This window comes from Panthera onca, chromosome C1 (genome assembly GCF_046562875.1).
Source record: "Panthera onca isolate mPanOnc1 chromosome C1, mPanOnc1 haplotype 2, whole genome shotgun sequence".
Classification (NCBI taxonomy): Eukaryota; Metazoa; Chordata; class Mammalia; order Carnivora; family Felidae; genus Panthera; species Panthera onca.
In genome coordinates this window covers 89429200-89455276 of record NC_138346.1, presented here as the reverse complement: position 1 = coordinate 89455276, position 26077 = coordinate 89429200, and the positions used below count along the sequence as shown (strand labels likewise).

At 36.0% G+C, this 26077-nt stretch overlaps 1 protein-coding gene and 1 pseudogene across 4 annotated transcripts in view; one reads left to right on the top strand and one right to left on the bottom strand.

Moving 5' to 3' along the window:
• The window catches only part of LRP1B (LDL receptor related protein 1B), a 1899539-nt gene that overhangs the window by 868118 nt on the left and 1005344 nt on the right, over window positions 1–26077 (bottom strand). The gene's annotated exons all lie outside the window — the stretch shown is intronic.
• Window positions 176–12404, top strand: LOC132673488 (large ribosomal subunit protein eL8 pseudogene; annotated as a pseudogene). Its single transcript, XR_013557074.2, has 2 exons — window positions 176–447; window positions 11470–12404. The product of XR_013557074.2 is annotated as a large ribosomal subunit protein eL8 pseudogene (transcript).

The window sequence follows — 26077 nt, the reverse complement described above, 5'->3', positions numbered from 1 at the left end:
GAGAAAGATGGAGGCACAGAATCCAAAGCAGGCTCCAGACTCTGAGCTGTTAGCACAGAGCCAGATGCAGTGCTCGAGCCCATGAACTTTGAGATCATGACCTGAAGTCAGAGGTTTTTTTTTTTTTTTTTTTTTTCCTTCTGTATCTGATCTCCTGTTGGGCAAGAGAGGACTCCAGACTCATAGTCTTCATCAAAAGGGAAGCCGACGTGGCCAAGAAGCCGACGTGGCCAAGAAGCCGACGTGGCCAAGAAGCCGACGTGGCCAAGAAGCCGACGTGGCCAAGAAGCCGACGTGGCCAAGAAGCCGACGTGGCCAAGAAGCCGACGTGGCCAAGAAGCCGACGTGGCCAAGAAGCCGACATAACTCAAGGACTACAGAACACTGGGGAACAACTAGAGCTTTAAAACAGAAAAAGTGCACCGGAGTACAGTCTCTAATGACAAGGTAAGAGAAAAGCAAAACTATATTAGGATTTGCTGCCATAGAATTTTTGAGAGAATCACTATGGGAGATTCCCTATCCCTAGAACAGAAACAATACATTCATATAGCACTCCTTAAATTATTAATGATTATCCATCAATACTGCCCTTGGTTTCCCGAGCAAGGAAACTTTGATCTAGATATTTGGAAATGAACAGGTAAAACACTAAAGGAACACCGTATGGAAGTCACCAATGTTCTGCCGGAGGTCGTTCTTACATGGTCTGTATTTCATAGGACTACTCTCCCCTGAGTTCAGATCATGTTTATGAAGATATAGACCCACCCAAAGTAAATAAAAAATTTTTTCCAAGGAACCTAAGCCTCCTTATTGTCAGCTAGTCCCTTTGGCACCACAACATCCAGAGAACACTGGCTCCCCCTTTTGTCATTGGGAAAAATCTAACCTTTTAAAGGAACAAAAGTTTTCCTCTGACATCCTTACCCTGATGCTACAACCTATTAAGAATACCCTTAAAGTGTTTACAGATGCTTTGGGGAAAACTTACAAGGATTCTTGCCTTTGGAAAACTGGAAAAACTGGGAACATATATGCTGGACTTGGCTCTACTCAACATTCAGAACTTTGAGCTATATTATTAGCTATAGAAACCTTCTCCCAACCCTTAAACATTGTCTCCAAGATGTCAAGGAGTAAAGACCACCCACTTCAGATTTCTCCACCAGTGTTCCAGGTAAAAATTAACCATGGGGGACAAATCGGCTTAGGTGGACCCAAACATAAGTTTGTTGGTTTGAAATAGACCTGTTTATCAAAGGTCAAACAAGCTCATGTTATGACTTAAAGTAATAGTTAACTTTGTCTCAAACTTTTCATGTGTAATTGTTAGGATAGCTTTCAAAGACTTTAGTAAACAAATTTCCCAATAAATTTTCAATGAAATCTTTTTGACCAATTAGGTTTCTTTGGTATGTTAAGTTACTCTGGAAGCACAGTCAAACAAACAAGCCTTTGGTTACATTTGAGTAAATGTTGTAACCATTCTAGAGATTATATGCAATTCCTAGCTTTAATATTTTATAGAGATTATTTAATTTTATTTAAATAAATTTAATTTAATATTATATAGAGATTATATGCAATTCCTAGCTTTAATAATGATGAGGTCATCACTTGATATTTTGATTATTGAAGCGTTATGTGCCACAGACATAAGTGAATTTCCTTGTCAATTGCATTAGATCTTTTAATCATGTTCATTCATTAGTCTTTTTGTCATAGTTTTGACTCTTGTTGGAATATTTCTTCACAGCTATAACTTTCAGTAGACAGAGATGATCCTTTCTATTCAAGGAGGCTCTGTTTCCCCTGAACTGTCCCCTTTCATGACTCCCCTATATCTACCCCACCAAAGCAATGTTGACCCATAAGTAGGGACTTTTACACCCCTATTCAGCAGGAAGAAGTTACAGAAGAGAAGACTACCCACCTTCAGCAACCTTAAAGATTTTAAGGGTCAAAATTGTTCAGGGGGGAAATGAGGTGGGAAACAAAGGCAGAAGGAAATGGCAGATAAAATTAAATTTCCTTATAACCCACAAAGCCAAGAAATTGTAGAACGAAGTGCACAAAATTAAAAATATGTTAAAAAAAACAAAGATGGGAGAATTATCCATAGCGGTCTACATTACAACCTTAACTTCTCCTCAATTGTGCTGTAATCACTTTTAAGTTTTCAAATTTTGACCTTCAAGGACTAACATCATCTGAGCTACCTTCTTCTAAATTAGATAAAACCTATCACCCTATCGTGCTGGTTCAAAATTCTCACCTGGGGTCGATACGTGTGTTCTTTCAGATTCGAGACCTCTGAGGATTTCCTCTTGGTTGGTGAAGCTATAACATGGCATGGTGGAGACCCTCAGAATATCTTCCAATCAACCAGGACTTCCGGAGAATGACTCTGAATGAGCGACCACCGCTCCCATTTTCCAAGATGGAGGAAGCCTCTTCATGGACTCTACATCCTGAAGCCACTTGACAAATGCAAGTCCTTGCCTCTGATATATGGGGTAGCCTTAAATGCCTGTCTAACTAGGCCGGCATCCTCTTAGAACACAGTTGTATTGCATATACCCCTGATTTGCATCTGATGACCATGATCTCCATCACTGGTATTCATTAACAAGGCAAAGTTAAATCATAGGCTTCTTAATCATGGGGATCCTAGCTGTGGTAAGCATTATAACCTCTGCTACCATTGCTGGAATTAGTCTTCACTACACTATCAAATTGAATATGTACTTAATCAATGTATGGTCAAATCCTCCATTCTAAGCTGCCCTGTGATAGAAATGTTAGATGTAACATTACACCAACAACTACAATACTCCGAAGAACTAAGAAATAAATGGGTCGAATCCTGGTCCTTTTGGAAAGACTTTAACTCTCTCTCTCTCGGCTAATGCCCATCTCATATTCTGGATAACTCTGGGAAGTGGAATACTTCTACTGTACCTCTTTTTATGTCTTTTACAAAATCACCCACCAAACTACCCGACAGCAAAAAAAGGATCGAAAGCTTGTCATGACAGTCCTCGTATGTAAACTTAAGATGAAGAAAAACTAAAAAGGGAGAACTGTGGGGAAATAGGTTCTACTTACATAAGGGTTAGAAAAAAAGCTTAGGGCAGAAAGACTCCACCATGGATTGAAAGCACCTGAGGTCAAGTAGCGAGATATGGTAATGGAATCACGAGTAATTTGTTATATCACCTGCAGGAAATTACTTTCCATCTGGTGCCAATATACCTTGATCAGAAACTCCGCCCCCCAGAGCTTTTGCTTACACACAATTGAACAATTACTATCTGATTGTTTTCTTCACGTTCACCACATGTCTAAGATCTTGTTTTCATCACATTCACCACATGTGTAAGATCTTGAGCACTCAATAAATATGGAGATGAAACTTCTGTTCAGTGCTCTTGTCTCCTCCCGGACCTTAGCCTGTCTCATATTCAATTCTGCATCCACTCTCTTCCTGGACAAGAGACAACTCCAGACTCATAGTCTGTGACAGCAAACCAATAGTTTACTTGCATAATTTTAATTGTTACGTATTTTGGAGATAGGCACTTTAACTGCTTTTCTTCATAATGTTCTAGCTTCACTTAAACTGCTTTTTTCTCTTTAGTCCCTTAAATGCTTTTGCCAAGGAAAAAGATCTTCCTCTGTCCCATGGTCCCTCTAGTTGGACTAAGAATCAAATTGACAGGAGATAGATTAACAGGAGAAAATCAAATTTAATAGTCGTATGCACAGGGAGTTGGGGAGGTGTGTGTGTGTGGGGGGGGGGGGTGTTGGGGAATTCACACAGACATGAAATTCCAAAGCCAATGAGGCAACATGAAGCTTATATGAGCTAAGGAAATGGGTGGGGGCCTGAAGATAATACAGGGGAGAAAGCTTATTAACAAGAAGAGGGAAAGAGATATTTGAAAAAACAAGATTGTTCTATTATGTCCTTATGTTCTATTAAGGAATTCTAAGATGAATTCCTTCAGTAAAAGTGTCCTTTGTTAATACTTCTCTTACTGTATCAGGATCTCCATTCCAGGGTAAATTTACATAGTTATGGGGAAGGCAGAGAAAGAGCCTTTCCTGCATCTGCTGGGTTTTCCTTACTTTTAACTTGAAATAGTCTTTATGCCAAAATGGCACGTTTGGGGGTAGCCTGCCCTGGTTCCCTACATTTTACTATTTGAAATAATGGAAGAGAAAAAGTTTGAATAAGAGATAAACATATTTCCTAATGATCTGGCAAACTTGATGTGGCATGTCTCAGTTGGGATTATTCTAAAAGTAATGAAATAAATTCTTAGCTCTTTTCAGAATGTTAAGACAATTGTACCTGTTTTATTTATTTATTTTTTCCAACAGAAAATAACTGGAGGAGAGAAAATGAGAAAGGGAGAAGGAAGGAGAGACAAAAGACAGAGGGACAGAAGGACAGAGAAACAGAAAATAAAGCACATTTCTTTATTTTTCCATTTTAAGTCTATTTAGAAACAAAACAAAAATTTCCTAAAATATGAAAGCATAAATAGAAGTGGTGGCAAAGAAAGAGCCAAGAAAGGTCAGTGAAACAAAATACAGCTTGGTAATCTCACCTATTTAGGAATATGTATTCATTATTTATGTAAATTTGATTCCTGAGGTCACTAATACGACTTACAAAATGTCACTTTTGCTTATTTCTTCTCCCTTTCTTCCTTCTCCCTCCCTGAGAAAATTATAATAGCTGGAAGTTTCTCTTCCTTCTCTCCCTTTAGGTATATGAAATTCCAGGACAATTCTACACAGTCTAACAGTTAACTGGGAAGCACCACATTATCTCACTCAGCTTTATTGTGTATTTTGTGATTTGTAGATGCCCGAATGATATATTACCCACCAAATGTAGGAAAGAAGGCTTTTATGAAAGTCAAACAAATATAAGACAGAATATAGTATTTCTCTATCCTTTGAGGTATCTAGCCCTGTTAGTTTATCTTTATGCAGATGTTCTACGATAGTGCAGTTTCCTCTTACTTTTATACCCAGTTTTATAGTTCCAAGGTCATCCTTTTCATTGCATTAAAACCTTACTTTGTGATATCACTCACCTATTTCGGTCCCATTGTAGTTTAGAGAATGTCCCCAGCCTCCCTATTTTTCTTCTTTTTTATATTGTTTAGACTGGGATCAAGAAACCCTATTATATGACTGAAGAAGTGAAGGGACAAATGAAAAAGACAGAAAACAGACACCTTGAAAGAACAAATTAAAAGGCACAAAATGATCCCCTTCAACCTTATATTGACCCATACTTTTACATATTTTGCAGGATATTTAAAAACAGCTTTGTGAATTTAATATGTAAGGAAAGGACCCATGTTGTTTCTATTTTTATTGCTATGCATATCTTCAGAAAGGTGGGAGCGATGGATTGTATACATACACACAGTAAAGTCACAAAATAAGCGATATCTGTTTTCTGGATCACTAATTTTTCAGTTTCCCTTTTCTAGGTTGTAAGTCTAGTGAGCCAGAAAATCAAATATATATTTGTCACAATCACCACCTAGGTGCTTGAGTAAATAAAAAAATTAAGGACATGGAAAGGAAAAGGGGAAATGATGTTTCTAAGGAATTAAATAGTGGTGAAGGAATACAGTTTAAATCAAAGTAGCTAGAGAATGAGAAATCATGAAAAACATATGAATGCCCAGGACAACAATCTTCTGGGAGAAAATGGAAAGAATTACCTTAAAGTTAAGAACAGGAATGAAAATACCTGAACAATTGTGTTATAAACAAATTTGCTGTGCTGACTCCTTCATACCAGCAGAATGCTAGAAGCAACTGTCCAGAGCTACAAGAGTCATGCCTTATGACTCTCCTTCCTCTTCCTTGAAAATGTTATGTAATAAGGATAGGACATAGGCACAGCTACAGCAGTGTGTGTACATAGTGCGTTTTCCTTTGACAAGGAAAGGTAAACCTATGCATGGGCAGGTTATTCTAGAATGTTGAAATATTCTAAGATGGAAAAACACAGAAGAAAGGAACTGCACTTCAAAGCTCATGGCTTATTTGCTAGTCATTCTTTTATTCTTGTTGTCTTCTGTTTTGTGGATATTCATTTACCCTGCAGCCAGAATGAGCCTTTAACATATCTATTTACTTCCTCCACTGATTTGTCCTTGCACAATGGAGGCACATGCTATCTTTCCTGATAAGTTCTAACTATGAACTGGCTGCAATGTAACTACCCAGGGGTATTGTGTCCCTCACTGATACTGTAGCTAGCAGATAGGATATAACCACCAAATAACAGCACCTCATTCCATGTGGGTGGAGGAAAAACAGAAAAGTGGAGCTGATTTAATACTGATGCATATATAGACCTGTTCACTATGCACTTTATTACTATTTAGGTCGAGTATCTGCAAGAAACTCAAATTTCACAAACCTAGACTCTCAGCCCATAATATTCTGCCCATACCATTTTTCTGTCCCCTATCTGAACCCAGGAAAAGCCTCTACTGAGTTTTTAAACTGCAATATTGGTCTGTCATCAATAACATTCTCTGTGTTTTTAACCTCCTAACATTTTTTTCAGCATTTTATTCTTCCTGAAACCTGATTCTCCCTTGAGGACATTGGCTCCCCTGAGCTTTTTCAATCGATAACTGTTTTCTATCCACACCCTTCTTCTCCCCCTTACTATTTGAGTCTGGCAATTTTTAGTTTCTGCAATCTGCAATTTCCAGATAATTTTCCCTTCTCCATCCCCAAAAGGTACACACCCTTTGATCTGTCCTCTGATTAAGTTATCCATTATCCTTGTTGCAGTTCTTTCCTGACTCAGGTCAGGAATGTCCTTGAGATTTCTTATTCTTTCCCTACCAGTTCTCCAATGATTTCAGTACATATGAAGATAATTTTTCCAATACACTAGTGCCTTGGATCTTTGACCTTTTCTCCTCAAATGATCACTTTCTTCCCCATATCTCAATCAGCCTCTCTCATGATTATAGTCTTAACTTGTCATTACTAAAATATGTAATCTCTCTACAATTTTAATTTCCAGTATCCCATTTTATGAACACAATCTTCCATTCTTTCAGCTTAGTTACTTTAGTACTTCACCTCTACAAGCCTTCAACCCTTGAGATCGTTAATCCATTTTCTTTTTAATTTTTTAAATGCTTATTTATTTTTGAGAGAGAGAGAGAAAGAGAGAGCACGAGAGCAAGTGGGGGGAGAACAGAGAGAGAAGGAGATAGAATCTGAAGTAGTCTCCAGGCTCCAAGTTGTTAGCACAGAGCCTGATGCAGGGCTCGAACTCACAGACCTGAGCCAAAGTTGGACACATAACCAACTGAGCCATCCAGGATCCCCACACTAATCCATTTTCAATTGTCCTTTCCTTACTCCCCCTATACCCTTACTTCCTTTGATAACCAGTTTAAATCCTATGCCCAATCATTTATTTACTCCATTGAATACACCCTCAACTTCCATATCTCTGTTTGTGCTTCAGTTATGCAACAAGTGAATATGGTTGGAAGAAAAAAAAAATACCAAAATCAAGCTAAATAGTACAAGCTAGCAAAATGTGTCATTCCAAAATATGCCACTTTGGCATAAGGATTATTTTGACCTGAAGGCTATTAAGAAGTACATACAAGGAAAGTTCTTTGACTTCCCTCTATTTACCTAAAACCAGGAGATAAGTTTCCAAAGGTGTCTTCCCTCCCCTGTCTACTCTTCTCTACCAAGAAGCATAAAATTTTATTACAGGGGACTTTAGGCCTTTATCAGCTTGAGAGACAACACCAGAGGATTCTACATAACAAACTTTACTAACTAGCCCTTATCTTCCATACATTTGCCTTCCCACAACATGCTACCTCCAAGACTCAAAGTATTTTTCCCTTGTCTTATCTCTTGTATAAAAATGTATTGTTATATTGCTAAAATGTTATTATAAACTCAAATTTTAACCAACCCTCAGTTACTCAACCCTGAGTTTCTCTCACATGGATATAAGATACACAGGTTAACAAACTTCCCTTTTGCTCTTCTTAACCTGTCTTTTGTTACAGAACCCCAGGCAAAAACCTGGAAGGGTAGAAGGAAAATATTTTTTTTTCCTTCCTAATAGTCTCATTTTACATTTATGATCATAATCTCAGTAATCACAGAAATTATACTGTATTTCTCTAGTTTACTCTCTCTCTTACTCTTTTGAATTTTTTTTTTTTTTCAACGTTTTTTATTTATTTTTGGGACAGAGAGAGACAGAGCATGAACGGGGGAGGGTCAGAGAGAGAGGGAGACACAGAATCGGAAACAGGCTCCAGGCTCTGAGCCATCAGCCCAGAGCCTGACGCAGGGCTCGAACTCACGGACCGCGAGATCGTGACCTGGCTGAAGTCGGACGCTTAACCGACTGCGCCACCCAGGCGCCCCTCTCTCTTACTCTTTTGGATAGTGCTATTTAAAACATGGTCCCTGGCCTACAGACAGTCTGCAATGTTTGCTACCAACTTGCAAGGTATGTAGTGGAGTTTAAAGAAAGCATTTGCGATATTTTATACCAATTTGCTCACCAGCTAGACCCCAAGACCTGATCTTTACTCCCCACCTGCTTATACTCACTGACCTTTGTGCCACATTTTTCCTTAAGCTATTTCTAGCCTATCTCTTAACTCAGGCAGATGGAAAGTGAAACCATCCCTCCAGTGACAGAAACTGCCCTGACAAGACCTCCAGGCTGCCCAGACCTCCCAGACCACCCAGTACAGTTTAAGCTCAACCCGTGAATGCAACCTGTGGAGATGGACCATGGAGTGACCTCTCGAATGGCCACGTTTATCTCTTTATAATACTAAAATTTCTACCCAAAGAGTCGCACCAGCTTCATTTACATAACATACAACATATGTATAGACATGCTTCCTTTGGGTACATGTGTGACTATATGCCTGCCTCTATATACGATGACAAGGTTTCTCTATCTAAATATTCATCCCACCCCTCAACAAAAGGATCCCCTTGCTTGATGAGTCAGCTTTGGAAACCACTCCCGTGATCTCTTTATTCGCTGAAAATAAAGTTTTGTGTGACGAATCAACCTAGTGCAGTGTCTGACTTACCAAGAAGTGAACTTACATTGGTTCAGTTATAATTTGACATACTCATTTTACGTCTGATGAATATTTTTTTAAATTGGATTTATATTTTATGACTGTTTACATTTTAACTTTTTGAATACTTTTTGTTACAATTTCAAATGTATCCCACCACATATTAGGAAGCAAAAGAAACAAAAAGAATCTGGTCCTTCACCACAGATAATTTGAGATATACTATCTTAGATTTCTTTTTGATACTCCTCTGTCTCAAACAGCTATTGCTTCACTTTCCTATACTTGGTCCCAGCTTCCTATGCAATACGAAGTGGATTTCCACCACCACCAGATCTACTCACCTACCAGTGTCTGTACACTTTTCTTGTGGTATCGTGCTTCAACTACCTATCACTGGTAGGATACAACTATTCCATTGTGCACGAGAACCCCTAGCTTCTGGTCTGCTCATAGACATTGCTCCAGCAGGACTTCCAAGGTGACTTTATCACCACATTATCAGCCTTCACAGGATCTTTCCCAATGATGTATACATGTACCACGATTTCTTCACCTTAAAAAAAAATAATTTCTCTTTACTCCATTTTTTTTCCAGCTACCATTTTTCTCTTTCTTTTTCTTCCCTATTATGGCAGAACTCCACAAAATAGCTATTTGAATTTTTGTCAACAATTTCTCTCCTCTGATTCAACCTCTCTTGATGTCATTCTATTCAGACTATACGTAATCTGTTCCCCAAATTTATGTTTCTGATTTCATTCTTTCTCTCCCTCATTGACTCAGCTCTAGCCATAATATTCTCCCATGCTATTCCTTAAACATGCCAAGTTTCTTCTATTTTCATAACCTTAGCATTTACTCTTCTGTCTTGACTGTTCTTCATAGCTGCATTACTAGCTCCTTCTTTTCCTTAAGATATTAACAAAGAGATCACTTTGTCATTGAGGGACTTACTTAAACCCACAATACTCCTTCAAACAAAAATTATTACATGCTTCATATACATGTATATTATCATATATATGTATATATTACATTACATAATTAGTTTTCTTGCTGCTGCTGCTGTAATTGTTTGGGGGTTGTTATTTTATTATCACTATCATTATCATTACCTGCATCCTCTCTTTTTGGAATATAAAGTTCATAAGGCAAGAAATTGTTACTTGTTTCATTCATTGCACATACACAGCAGCTATTTGTCAGAAAAAAAATATGAAGCAAAACAGGACTACAAGCAAATTATCTAAACATAATACAGATGCTTTAAGAAAATACAATAAACAACATTATATAGTGATGAATAAAATCTGCTTCTATTAAAATCCGGAATTAAGGGTACCTGTTATCACTACAAAAATAACAATGCTTTATTATTTCTAATTACTTCAGTAAATGCCTAAAAGTATCTATATTGAAAAAGAAGACATAAAAATGTTTACATGCAACTATGAAAAGATGCTTGAATTAACAGATAATTCAGTAAGATGCCCAAGAATATGATAAATTTACAAAGTCTATACTTTTCCTACATATTAACTTAACTAGAGTGTAAATGAAAATAAAAATATCTCATACAAAATGGTACCTCAACTGTAAAAAAGAAGAGATAAAAACAAAGCAAGCCACACACACACACACCACAGTTTCAATGAATAGCTTTACATAATCCCTGAATAAATGGAAAAATAATCACAGGAAGAAAAACAATGTATTACTGTCACAAAGTAAAAGGTATTACAAATTAATAAACATACTTATTGCAACTCTAATAAAGATCCCCAAGTGGATTTGATTGAAGATTTTAAGTTCAGAATGACAAATAGATAACTAAGAAATTATAAAGATCTTTTGAAAAGTTTACTTTTCAAAGGAAAAACGTGTAAAGAAAGATATTAAAACTTAATATGAGGACTATACTCACAGAAGTACAATGGAAACATTCAAATTAAAGATAAAAGATATCTATTATTATTACTGATATTTAACATTTTTCTGGGGCTAAACACTAATGCAGTTTAAAAAGGGAACAAAATAATAGGCATAACACTGGATATAAATCTGTAAATTTATAATTATTTTCAGTTTTATTTTATATCTAGACAACCCAAGAGACTCAACTAAAAAGTATTATAAATAAGAAGAGAATTCAATAAATAAGCAGGCATAAGGTTAACCTAGTAAAGGGAAAATCCTTCCAATATACAAATAACAAAGAGTTAGAAAATTTACAATATACTAACAGGAAAATGATAAAATGTTTTTAAAGTGGGAAAAAGCTACTTATGAAGTTCATATGGTTGCTTTCTCTCTCCTCTAGCCATCCAAGATGCCCAAAACAAAGAAGACTAAAGGGAAGAAGGTGGCCTTGGTTCCTGGTGTTGACAAGAAGCAGGAGGCCAAGAAGGTGGTCAATCCCCTATTTGAGAAAAGGTGCAAGAATTTTGGCAGTGGAGACTACATTCAGCCTAAAAGGGACCTTACACACTTTGTCAAATGACCCACTACATCTGGCTGCAGCGACAAAGGTCTAAAAACTATCTACGAGTGTCTTCCATGTTTAATCAGGTCACCCAGATCTTGGACCACCAAACAGCTACTCAACTACTTAAGCTGGCTCACAAATACAGAACAGAGACAAAGCAAGAGAAGCAGAGACTGTTGGACCTGGGCTGAGAAGAAAGCTGCCAGCAAAGGGGATGTCCCTACTAGGAAGGCACCTGTCCTTTGGGCTGCAGTTAATACTGTTACCACCTTGGTGGAAAACAAGGAGGTTCAACTGGTAGGGACTGCACATGATGTGGATCCCAAACTGGTTGTCTTCCTGCCTGCCCTAAAGCGAAAGATAGGGATTCCCTACTACATTATCAAGGACAAGGCCAGGTGGGGCACCTAGTCCCCAAGAAGACCTATACCACAGTCACCTTTACAGTATTTAACTCAGAAGACACAGGAGCTCTGGCTAGCTGGTAGAAGCAATCAGGACCAATTACAAGGACAGATATGATGAGACCTGCTGTCACTATTGAGGGAATGACCTGGGTCCAAAGTCGGTGGCTCACATTGCCAAGTTGGAAAAGACAACAGCTAAAGACCTGGCCACCAAACTGGGCTAAGTGTATGCGACTGGATTTTCTGTACATAAATGTAATAAAAAGTTTTCTTTCAAAAAAACAAAACAAGGTTCATATAGTTAAATAAACAAGATATAATCAACAAATAAATTCTATAAATATTTCTAGAAAAGATGACAGAATTATTATGCACTAGACCTCATAAGTTGTTAAAATTAATTTTGAATATAGTAATTAAAAGAAATAGATATAGAATTTAATCCTACAAAATGAGACATTAAAGTATTAGAAAAATATGGAATAATTTTAAAAATAATAACATTGTCATGGAGATGTTTCATTTTTATTTTGAAAGCAACTAGAATGACCATAAATTTTTAAAATAAATTTAAAAACTAAAAAAAAATTATGAGGAAAAAAGAATCACAATTAATACAGCCAAACCTGGTATACATTTACAACTCATATAGCAAATACTATTTCTTTAACATATTAATAGGACAAATTTTTAAAAACAATAGAAAAATGGGCAAATACCAGTGATTGTTAAACCTATGAAAGGTTGCTGACCTTTTATCATGAGAGAAATGAAAGTTAAAATTATACTTAAATACTTTTACACTTAGCAGACTACTAACGACTAAACGTTGTTAACACAGAGATCCAACATGAGTATAGGTAAACACATCCATGCAATGTTTGTAAAGTTAACTGTTCCAAACTCTATACAGAAATATTTAGAAATGTATATTAAATCTAAAAGGTGAGTAAATTTTATCCCACTGTTCCAAGTTCTAGGAAATTATCCAACAGAGTTGCACTTTTGTGAAATGTGTATACCAAGGTATTAATAAAACAAATTATTAGATTAATGAGGTAATCCATATTCAGTGCTTGTAAATCTGTTGTTTTCTTTTGATGAATGGTAAGTTATTTAAAATATACAAGTATACAAAGGTCATAGTCTTTTATATATTTTAAAAATTCTGGAAACACTGAAAATATAAATATACTATGAAAGTAGAAGGCATTGTTCTCACATAATAAAAAATTATTTTAAATCAATATGATACATATATTTAGTAAGAGGAAAAGTAAAAATCATCAATAGATGCAAAAAAAATATTGAAAAATACAACATCTGTTCATGATAAAGACTTCCAACAAAGTGGGCTTAGAGGGAACACACCTCAACATAATAAAGGCCATATATGAAAAACCCACAGCTAAACTCATCCTTAATAGGGAAAAAGTGAGAGTTTTTCCCTGAGGTCAGGACCAAGAAAAGATGTCCACACTTACCACTTTCATTCAACATATCACTGGGATTAGAATAAATTAACAATTAGATAAAAGGCATCCAAATCGGTAAGGAAGAAGTAAAACTGTCACTATTTGCAGATGACATGATATTATATATAGAAAACCGTCAAGATTCCACTGATAAAACTATTAGAACTAATAAATTCAGTAAACTACAAGATACAAAATTTATGTACAGAAATCTGTTGTGTTTCTATATATTAATAATGAAGCAGCAGGAAGAGAAATTAAGAAAACAATTCTATTTACAATTGCACCAAAAATAATAAAATGCCCAGGAATAAAATTAATCAAGGAGATGAAAGACTTGTACTCTGAAAACTCTAAGACATTGATGAAAAAAGAAATTTTGATGATGATACAAACAATTGGGGCACCTGGGGAGGGGGTCCAGTCAGTTAAGTGTCCAACTTAGGCTCAGGTCATGATCTCATGGTTTGTGGGTTTGAGCCCTGCACTGGGCTCTCTGCTGACAGCTCAGAGCCTGGAGCATGCTTTGGATTCTGTGTCTCCCTCTCTCTTTGCCATTCCCCCTGCTTGTGTGCTCGTTCTCTCTCTCTCTCTCTCTCTCACTCTCTCTCTCTCTCTTGCTCAAATAAACAAACAAATAAATAAATAAATAAATAAATAAATAAATAAATAAACATTAAAAAAAAAAGAAGAAGAAGATGATACAAATAAATGGAAAGAGGTACCATGCTCATGGATTGGAAGAATTAATAAGCAATCTCCAGATTCAATGCAAACCCTATCAAATAAGTAATAGTATTTTTCACAGACCTACAACAAATAATCCTCAAATTTATATGATACCACAAAGGACATCAAATAGCCAAAGCAGTCTTGAGAAAGAACAAAATTGGAGGTATCACAATCCCAGATTTCAAGATATACTACAAAGCTGTGGAAATCAAAAGAGTATGGCACTGCACAAAAAACAAACACCAAAAAAACCCAAATAAACAGACACACAGATCAATAGTATAGAGAGCCCAGAAATAAATCCATGCTTATATGGTCAATTAATCTATGATAAAAGAGGGAAGAATATCCAATGAGAAAAATACAGTCTTTTCAATAAATATTGTTGAGAAAACTGAATAGCTACATGCAAAAGACTGAAACTGCACCACTTTTTTACACAATACACAAAAGCTCAAAATGGATTGAGAGACCTAAATGTGAAACCTCAAACCACAAAACTCCTAAAAAGCAAAACAAAACAGGCAGTAATCTCTTGGACACTAGCCTTAGCAACATATTTATAGATTTTTCTCCTCAGGCAAGGGGAACAAAAACACAAAATAAACTATTGGAATGGTATCAAAATAAAAAGCTTTTGCACAGCAAAGGCACCATCAATAAAACAAAAAGGCAACATATTGATTGGGAGAATATATGTACAAATGATATATCCAATAAAAGATTAATATCCAAAATATACAAAGAACTTATAGAACCCAACACCACCCAAAAATAATAATAATAATCAGAGTAAAAATGGGCAGAGAACCTGAGTAAACTTTTTCAAAACAAGACATACAGACAGCCAACACAACAAAAATGCTCAATATCACTAATCATTAGGATAATGCAAGTCAAAATTACAATGAGATATCACCTCACACCTGTCAGAATGGCTAAAATCAAAGGGACAAGAAATAACAAGTATTGGATAGGATGTGGTGAAAGGGGAACCCTTGTGCACTGTTGGCAGGAATGTAAATTGGTGCAGTCACTGTGGAAAACAGTATGGGCGTTACTCAAAAAATGAAAATAGAAATATCATATGATCCAGTAATCACACTACTGAGTATTTACACAAAGAAAATGAAAATTCTCTATTCTGTTGATCTATGTGTCTATTCTGTTGATCTATGTGTCTATTTTATTGATCTATGTGTCTAATTCAAAAAGATATATGCTGTTTGTTGCACCATTATTTACAATCACCAAGATATGGAACCAACATAATTCCATCAATAGGTGAATGAATAAAGAAGATATGGTGTGTTTATGTGTGTGCATGTCTACATAATAAAATATTACTCAGAGATAAAAGTAAATGAAACCTTGCCATTTGTGACAATATGGATGGACCTAGAGGATGTTATGCTAAGTGTAATATGTCAGAGAAGGACAAATACCATATAATTTCACTTATATGTTGAATCTAAAGAAAAACAAATGAACAAACAAAATAACTGAAAAACAAGTAGACTCTCAAATATAGAGAACTGGTGGTTGCCAGAGAGGAGGTGGGTTGGGGAAAGGGTATTAAAAGGTACAAACTTCCAGGTATAAGATAAATAAGTCATAGAGATAAAATGTACAGCACAGAGTATAGTCAATAATAGTGTAGTAACGTTGTATGGTGGCGAATGATGACAACACTCATTATGGTGAGCATTAAGTGATGAACTGTCTAATCACCTTGTTATATTAATATAACATTCTATGTCAAGTATACTTCAATAATTAAAACAACAACAACATCAACAACAACAACAACAACAGGGCCAGTGACTTCCAATCAATCGATCAATAATGATTCCATGTTGGGTAACAAAAATCATTCCACATGTCCTGTGGGAAAATACACCCTGATGTGTTTTACAGTAATAAAATTTTTCAACAACATGAATTTTGACTTAAGTTACTTGTTTTTGCTATTATTGCTTTAATTTCCATCTAACTTTGAACATGACAGAATGTCTACCCAGAATAAAGTGATTCTTGAAGGTCCCTGGTGCCACAGGAAAGGCTCCTGAGATAGATAATCCATATTTCAAATTATTCTCTCCAGAATCTCTTTCATGTTATTCCCAAATTTAATCATAGTAGTTTTTATAGCTACCTGTAATATGTCTTTTCTCACAATACTGTATGTCTTTTGATATATTGGTATCATCTGTCTTAATTTTCTCTCCTGTAAAAAATTCTGTTAAGGAAATATTCTAATAAGAAAATTCGAACAACATTCAAAGTACAATAAGATCTGGAGACTTATTAGATGTGTAATGTTAGCTAATTTTTTCAACTATTCACCTCCTCTATTTCTTTTTCTGTAAAATGAGAGTAGTATCTACCGCATAAAATTATTTTGAAGATGAAAAAAAGCAATCATTTTGACTTTTCTGGTTCATAATAAATACCCCATAAATGCTCAGTTACACTTTTTCTTTCTCCGCAAATACTCACTCCAAAACCATTGATAACTTATTATTCACTGACTTCACTTATTATTTCCCACACCAGGCATGCAATATGTCCTTTTTATATGTGTTGCATTAGTAGTTAGTGAATGGATAGATGGATGATTTTACCAGTCCCCAGTGGCTCCAACTACTGATGGCAACTCTGTATTTAAAACCTGAAATTCAGATATATTTTCTAAAATCCAGTTGCATATTCCTAATTAGGCATATTCCTAACTCCTACTATGCAATTCCAGTTAGACGTCTCCGGTATCTCAAGCTCAATGATTTATAACGGAATGCATAATGTCTTCCCAAACACACAGAAAACCACCCCCCGACACACACACACACCAGAGAGAAACATTCAAATCTTCTACTCTGTCATTCCTATTTCAGTGTTTGCACCTGAATCCACTGAATCACCCAGACAAGAAACAAGAAAGTCACCATTTTATCCCTTTCCCTGTACACCCATAGTTCTACTGCCTTAATACATTTAAATTATCCTCCTCTCCTCATGTACATTGACCTCCCTAATCTACCTCAGTTGGAATGCAGCCACAGATTTCAGCCAGGTCTCCCTACTTCAAGTTTTACTAATATAAACCATTCTTTATGTTCCATCAGAATCATCTTTTAAAATGAAATCTCACTCTGTAACTTCTCATCAAAGTCTTTGATGGCATGTCCCACAAAACCCGATGAATATCTTTACCTGGCATAGAAAACCATCTGCTAGTTGAGCTCTGGTTTCCTATGTAGTATGTTTTTTCTTGCCAGTTCCCCCATTGAGTGCTATGCTCAGACCATATTTAACTACTTGAAGTTTCTTCAAATTATCTTTTTCCTTTTCTTCCCTTCATCTCTCCCTCTCTTTCTCTCTCTAGATAAGACTCCACCACCCCATCTCTCTGTCCTTTCTGTGCATCTGCATTTAGCATTCCCTACCAGTAACATCCCTCTTCCAATGGTGCAATACCTGATTAATCTACAGTAGTTCTTCCAAGCTCATATTAAATATAGACCCTTCTTTGGATTCTTATCTGTCCCTTAGAGGATTTAGTAGGCCCAGCTTAAATTTATTAACTCGAAGAGAAGAAAAAAGTTTTCTAAATAAAGTATACAGTGCATTGCAAACAGGAATAAGTAAAGTACAGATCACTATTTACCTTGAGGAAAATAGGAGTCAACGTATTGACAATCACCAATAAAAAAACCCAGCAAGATAAAGAGAAACATTATTATAGATCTATCATGGGCCAGGGTCTCTGGTGCATGCATTAGTATTCATAGTCTATATTATTGCATTTCATTTACTATTATGTCTTTGCTGCATGGGTTATTAACATTCATGTAAACTATAGTTAAAGAAACCACACTCCATAAATCCCAGGTATATGTGTTGCCCCATCAGTGTATCAAGGGTAAGATTAGAAATTTTAACATTAAAACAGAAATATTATCACTAGCTACAATCAATATGTTTTTTAATACTCAAAATTAAAGAAACTGAAGGTTAGATTTCAAATACTTGCCTAATGTAAAAAGGTGTGTGTGTGTGTGTGTGTGTGTGTACGTGTGTGTGTGTGTGTGTGTGTGTGTGTGTGTGCGCGCGCGCGTGCATTGGGAAGAGAGAAAGAGAGATTCTCTGAAGGGAGAGGTTAGTAGAAAAAGGATATGTACAAAGATTCACATTTAGTATAAACCTCTCATTCCTCTTATTAATATGATCCAACCAAGTCCTTTAAAAATGTAATGAAAATACGTACTTTTTAGCACACAGCATAGAAACATTTGCTACCTAGAAACACTGTAGAATAAAATTTCATTTTGTCTGTGTAGTACAGTTGTCCTTAGAATTTATTTCCTTCTATTGTCTAAACTATAATGAATTATGAGCACCAAGAGTGCTCCAGCAATGATTTTCTATACAATGTCTCTGGAAGTGTGACTTTTTAGCTATGACTCAAAGTACTGAAACAACAAACAAACAAACAAACAAGAATATACTGTTATAGGGAAAAAATGAAATAACATTTTAAGTAATCATCTATACACACAGAGAGAGACAAGCAGACCTAATAGAACTAACAATAAACTGAATGTCCATTTGGTCTTGAGTTCTGTCCATTAAGCTATCTAGTTTACTGGATCTCCTTTATAAAATTGGCATGGTGAGAACAGATTGACCGAGTTAAATTAGAGATGTATGCAGCTATTTTTGAGGAATATGATTTGATCACCAAGACAGAATAACCCTCCAGACGGTACTAGCCTCCTTGGACTTTTCCCAGGTTATATACAAGTACTGAGTGTCTGCATGTTGTTCAGCTGCAATATTTAAAAACATTTTCCCAGAATACGTCAGGGCTCTATTTCCCTCACTATCAATTGACGTGTGCTCAGGGAGTGCAAACTAATTACCTTAAGCAAAATATAATTAAGGAGGGAAATTTACTCCAAAACATCACATAATACTTCCCACATACAAATAAAAATTATTTCTGAATTACACTTTGCATGATTCATTACTACTGTGTACAACACGTGCAGATAATGGAGACTGGATTATATTAATTATTACTAATAAAGATCAAATGAAACTAGAAAGCCTCACAAAAAATTCATTTAGAAGACATTAAGGTGCTTTTATGAAATATAAAAAAATAACATACACTAGATATTTAAGTTTCTACAAAGCTCCATGTGTATGGTTAGATATTTTGCCAATTTACAGTGTGTCTGTGTGCAGGGGTTATTGCTGAGAATGTAGAAGAGTTTTAACTAGAACGTAGAATAAAATAGGTTATAGGTAAAAATGTATGTCCTTAAGGAATTTGACAAATTTTGATTGTACTGATTTTGAATCTTCACTGTTCCCTTTCATTAATACTACTGTTTCAAAGCTTGCATATAAATGTCTTAGATTCCTAAATTGCATAGTAATAATGAATTTCAACAAAGTAGAAATTAATCTGCACAAAAGAAACTCTTCCCTATCCTCAATTCCCCATCTATGAAAGAGAGCTTCACTTTTTTAAAGGCATGGGATTTTAAATTATATTTCCCTTTCCATTTTAATGTGTATCTAATATCATTCATTTATTCAAAACAATTTAATGAGTTTTAACTTTGTGTCACACAATACACATAGTGGGGTATTTGAAATAAAATGATGAGCAAAAACATACCTGATCTGATGGTAAATTAGTTAAGAAAAATGCATCTGTTTGCAGATATCTACCAAAATAATCATCTATATAATTTCTTAATGCCCTGAAACTGCCAGTTAGGTAAGGAGAAGATATATAGCTTAAACCACAAACTTGAGTTGGAATTTCAGAGTAGGCAGAACCTCTATCAAAGATACATTAAAGAAGGGGTGCCTGGGTAGTTCAGTTGATTAAGAGTTGTACTCTTGATTTTCACTCAGGGCATGATCTCACACGTTCATGCGTTCGAGTACCACATTGGGGCTCAGTGAGGAGCCTGCTGGGGATTGTCTCTCTCCCTCTCTGTCAATCTCTCTCTCTCTCTCTCAATAAATAAACTTAAAGAAATTTTAAAAAAGAAAAATTAAAGATGTACATGGCACAATGATGGAAGAGTTCATAAATATCTATAAACAAAAATAAATTGCAAACTGCATTTATAGCTGGTATTCAATTCTATGGATACATTTTTGCTTCCAGCTGAAAGCAGAAAATATTGAATTATGAGATACTACAAAATGTCTAAATAATGATGCTAACAAAATTAGCACTTTTTCATTGTTTTTAAAGAATAATCTACTATGAATATTAAATTAGGCCAGCTTTAAAACCATATGAAATGAGACTTATTGGATAACCCTGTCAATTTCTCTGTCATAGAATATCTTCCCCACTGTTACAATTTTAAAAACTTTGTCAAATTCAGTTTTAAAAAGACTCAAGCAAAAGGTCTAAGGCACATCAACCTAATAGACTTAGCATTAGGAAATTAGGTTATATGTTAGTTATAGATGGGAGAAAAGTGCCCACATCTCTGTAGGTTCTCAGAACTGCTGCATATATGTCATCATCATTCCTGGAATACCGGCCAGAGAACATGGCACTTCCTGGACTTAGAAGAACCAACCAGCTTACCAGAATTTCTGATCCCTTGATAAGATTCGAAGTTGTGCTTCTTGCAGGCAAGATGCAAGGGCTTCCAGGAACTGCCTGACTTAATATTGAATGATTTATTGAAGTAAAAAAAGAAAAAAAGAAAAGGCTAAATGTCTTGGTCCTCCAACTTAAAAAAAATATATATGGTACACATAAAAATATCTTATGCAGCAACAACCAATAAGGAACAATGTTGAGATTTGAACCCAAGTTGCAAGTTCTGACTTAGGCTTTTAAATACTATGCCAGGAAAATATCCAAATGGATATTTTACTAGATACATATTGCTATTATAACTGTTTCACATCTGTTACTTTATGTTAAATGGATTTTTACAAATTTATAAGGTACAGTACCTAGAAATAATTCTCAAAAACCCACATACACACACATGCAATACATATACAAATACTATTTGCATATTCACCTACACAAAGAATGGAGCCTTTGTGTTCCTGATGGGTGCTACCAATAAGTCCTAATAAATTACGGATCAACCTAGATACCATTAAAATTTTTGAATATCACTTTGGATCTTAAAACTGACAACAAATACCCAGGTCACTGAAACCAATCCTTCTTTTGGGATATGTGATTTTAATGATGTTTTCAAGTTTATTCTGTATTTTAAAATCTTTCAATAAAAAAAAAAAAACAACTAAATTCTATTCATGCACTCATTTATTAAGATTGCTCTCATTTTCTTTACTGAGTAGTAGTTTATGTAGAGAAAATAAAGCTTTTTCATGTCTCATAAAGTGTTAGGCTTATAGCTGGTCAGGAAGCAAGAAGATGAAAAGCTCACTTTATAAGATCAAGCAGAACACCTATCTCCCAGATATTTTTAAAAAAATGAGGTCAGTTGTGTCCCGCATAGTTGAAAAGTTGGCTTTGATACTCACAGGGGAATATTTGCTGGTGGTATAAGTAACATAAGAGTAAGAAGATACAGACCAAATACCAGGACACAAGAGGAATTTAGGTTTAACTACTGTGCACATGAGTGGCTCACCAGAGATAATCCAATAATGAAACACGGGCTTTCTAGAATTGAGGGGAAATTTTATTTGGTGTGCTTGTCAAAACTCCAGTTTCAAGTGCAGAACCCCAATTTAAACTGGTGGAATAGGATGGTATAAATAAAATGATGGAAAATTTATTGGCTCACTAACTGAAATTCCAGAGATCGGTGTTGTACAACTGAACACGGAAGCTCGCATTGTATCATTGGGAAGAACCTAGGGTCCACTATCCTTTTCTCGACTTCTCTTTTCCTCTGTATTGACTTCAGTCTCAGATTCTAAATCTTGGCTCCTGGAAGCTCCAGGGTTTTACCTTAGCTTCCACATCCAGAGAGAAGAGAGCTATCTTCTCCCAACTGTTCCAGTATTACAAAGTTTTTGAGATTATCACAGTACTGAGTCAGATTTGCCTGGCTACAGGCCTCAGTTTGACCAATTACGAGTTTAGCTTCATAATATCTAACGTGTCATAACTTCTTTTTTTATGTTTATTTAGTTATTTAGTTTTCCTTATCTCTACATCCAATGTGGGGCTCGAACTCATGACCCTGAGAACAACAGTTGGGTGCTCTTCTGACTGAGCTAGCCAGGTGCTCTGAAAAATGTCATAACTTCTTCATCTATAAAAGGCCAATCTCTACAACCAGGATTTTTGAATGATTAGTTAACATAGTCAAACCTCTTGGAAGAATTCCTATCGCATAAAAGCATTAGCTAATAATATTTTTTTCTAAATAAGACTTTATAACCATTGACCTAAATTGAATAAAACCTTTGCCTAAATCATTATAGTTAGAATATTGGAATATTCTGATTACATTGTGTTAGAGTTAACCAAGTAAATTCTGGAGAAAATGAGGTTAATGTCATTTCCACCCAAATCTATATTGTATAGAGATATTTCTACGCTTGGCTCTGGAGAGTATGTTCTGCTAGTCTTCTGGCAATTTTCTGGGTTATTTAGGCAGATGTGGGTGGAATCTAAGTGATCAGCAGGATGCAGTGAGACCAGTGCCCTCCTCTGCTGCCATCTTCCTGGGCTCAGAAATAAACAACATAGAATCTAAAAAAACTGTACAGCAGATCAATGAACCAAGAGTTGTTCTTTTGGAAAAAATGAACAAAATTGATAAACCTCTAGCCAGGCTTCTCAAAAACAAAAGGGGAATGACAAGGGGTGCGTGAGTGGGTCAGTCGGTTGGGCGTCTGACTTCGGCTCAGGTCATGATCTCACAGTCCGTGAGTTCGAGCCCCGTGTCGGGCTCTGTGCTGACAGCTCGGAGCCTGGAGCCTATTTTGGATTCTGTGCCTCCCTCTCTCTCTGACCCTCCCCTAGTCATGCTCTGTCTCTCTCTGTCTCAAAAATAAAGAAACGTTAAAAAAAATTTTTTTAAAGAAAAGGGGGATGACCCAAATAGATAAAATCATGAATGAAAATGGAACTATTAAAACCAATCCCTCAGAAATACAAGCAGTAATCAGGGAATACTATGAAAAATTATATGCTAACAAACTGGACAACCTGGAAGAAATGGACAAATTCTTAAGCACCCAAACACTTCCAGAACTCAAACAGGAACAAATAGAAAACTTGTACAGACCCATAACCAGCTAAGAAATTAAATCAGTTATTGAAAATCTCCCAACAAACAAGAATCCAGGACCACATGGTTTCCCAAGGGAATTCTACCAGACATTTAAAGCAGAGATAATACCTATCCTTCTCAAGCTGTTCCAAAAAATAGAAAGGGAAGGAAAACTTCGAGACTCATTCTATGAAGCCAGCATTACTTTGATTCCTAAACCAGACAGACACCCAGCAAAAAAGAGAAAGAAAAAAAAAAAAAAAAAAAAGGAGAGAGAGAACTATAGGACAATATCCCTGATGAATATGGATGCAAAAATTCTCAATAAGATACTAGCAAATCGAATTCAACAGCATATAAAAAGAATTATTCACCATGATCAACTGGGATTCATTCCTGGAATGCAGGGCTGGTTCAACATTCACAAATCAATAAATGTGATACATGACACTAATAAAAGAAAAGATAAGAATCATATGGTCCTGTCAATCTATGCAGAAAAAGCATTTGACAAAATTCAGCATCCTTTCTTAATAAAAACCCTTGAGAAAGTTGGGATAGAAGGAACATACTTAAACATGATAAAGTCCATTTATGAAAAGCCCACAGCTAATATCATTCTCAATGGCGAAAACTGAGAGCTTTCCCCCTGAGATCAGGAACACGACAGGGATGCCCACTTTCACCGCTGTTGTTTAACATAGTGCTGGAAGTTCTAGCATCAGTAATCAGACAACAAAAGGAAATCAAAGGCATCAAAATTGGCAAAGATGAAGTCAAGCTTTCACTTTTTGCAGATGACATGATATTATACATGGAAAACTGGAAAGACTCCACCAAAAGTCTGCTAGAACTGATACATGAATTCAGCAAAGTTGGAGGATACAAAATCAATGTACAGAAATCAGTTGCATTCTTATACACTAATAATGAAACAACAGAAAGACAAATAAAGAAACTGATCCCATTCACAATTGCACCAAGAAGCATAAAATGCCTAGGAATAAACCTAACCAAAGATGTAAAAGATCTGTATGCGCAAAACTATAGAAAGCTATGAAGGAAATTGAAGAAGATATAAAGAAATAGAAAAACATTCCATGCTAATGGATTGGAAGAATAAATATTTTTGAAATGTGAATACTACCCAAATTTATCTACACATTCAATGCAATCCCAATCAAAATTACACCAGCATTCTTCTAGAAGCTAGAATAAACAATCCTAAAATTTGTATGTAACGACAAAATGCCCAGAATAACCAAATTAATTTTGAAGAAGAAGACCAAAGCAGGAGGCATCACAATCCCAGACTTTAGCCTCTACTACAAAGCTGTAATCATCAAGACAGCATGGTATTGGCACAAAAACAGACACATAAACCAATGGAATAGAATAGAAACCCTAGAACTAGACCCACAAAAGTATGGCCAACTAATGTTTGACAAAGCAGGAAAAAATATCCTATGGAAAAAAGACAGCCTCTTTAACAAATGGTGCTGGGAGAATCGGACACCAACATGCAGAAGCATGAAACTAGACCACTTTCTGACACCATTCACAAAAATAAAGTCAAATTGGATAAAGGACCTGAATATGAGACAAGAAACCATCAAATCCCTAGAGGAGAAAGCAGGGAAAAAAAACGCTCTGACCTCAACCTCAGCAATTTCTTACTTGACACATCTCCAAAGGCAAGGGAATTAAAAGCAAAATGAAATATTGGGACCTCATCAAGATAAAAAGCTTCTGCACTGCAAAGGAAACAATCAACAAAACTAAAAGCAACCACAACAAATAATCCTGTGAAGAAATGGGCAAAAAACATAAATAGGCACTTCTCTAAAGACATCCAGATGGCCAAAAGGCACATGAAAAGATGCTCAACGTCACTCCTCATCAGGGAAATACAAATCAAAACCACACTCAGATACCACCTCACGCCAGTCAGAGTGGCTAAAATGAACAAATCAGGAGACTATAGATGCTGGCAAGGATGTGGAGAAACGGGAACCCTCTTGCATGGTTGGTGGGAATGCAAACTGGTGCAGTCACTCTGGAAAACAGTGTGGTGGTTCCTCAAAAAACTAAAAATAGAACTACCCTAGGACCCAGCAATAGCACTGCTAGGTATTTACCCAAGGGATAAAGGACTGCTGATGCATAGGGGCACATGTACCCCACTGTTTACAGTAGTGCTTTCAACAATAGTCAAATTATGGAAAGAGCCTAAATGTCCATCAACTGATGAATGGATAAAGAAGATGTGGTTTATACATACAATGGAATACTGCTTGGCAGTGAGAAAGAATGAAATCTGGCCATTTGCAGCAACATGGATGGAACTGGAGGGTATTACACTAAATGAAATAAGTCAGTCAGAGAAAGACAGATACCGTATGTTTTCACTTTTATTTGGATCCTGAGAAACTTACCAGAAGACCATGGGGGAGGGGAAGGAAAAAAAAAAAAAAAAAAGAAAGGTTAGAGAGGGAGGGAGCCAAAACATAAGAGACTCTGAAAACCTGAGAACAAACTAAGGGTTGATGGGGGGTGGGAGAGAGGGAAGGGTGAG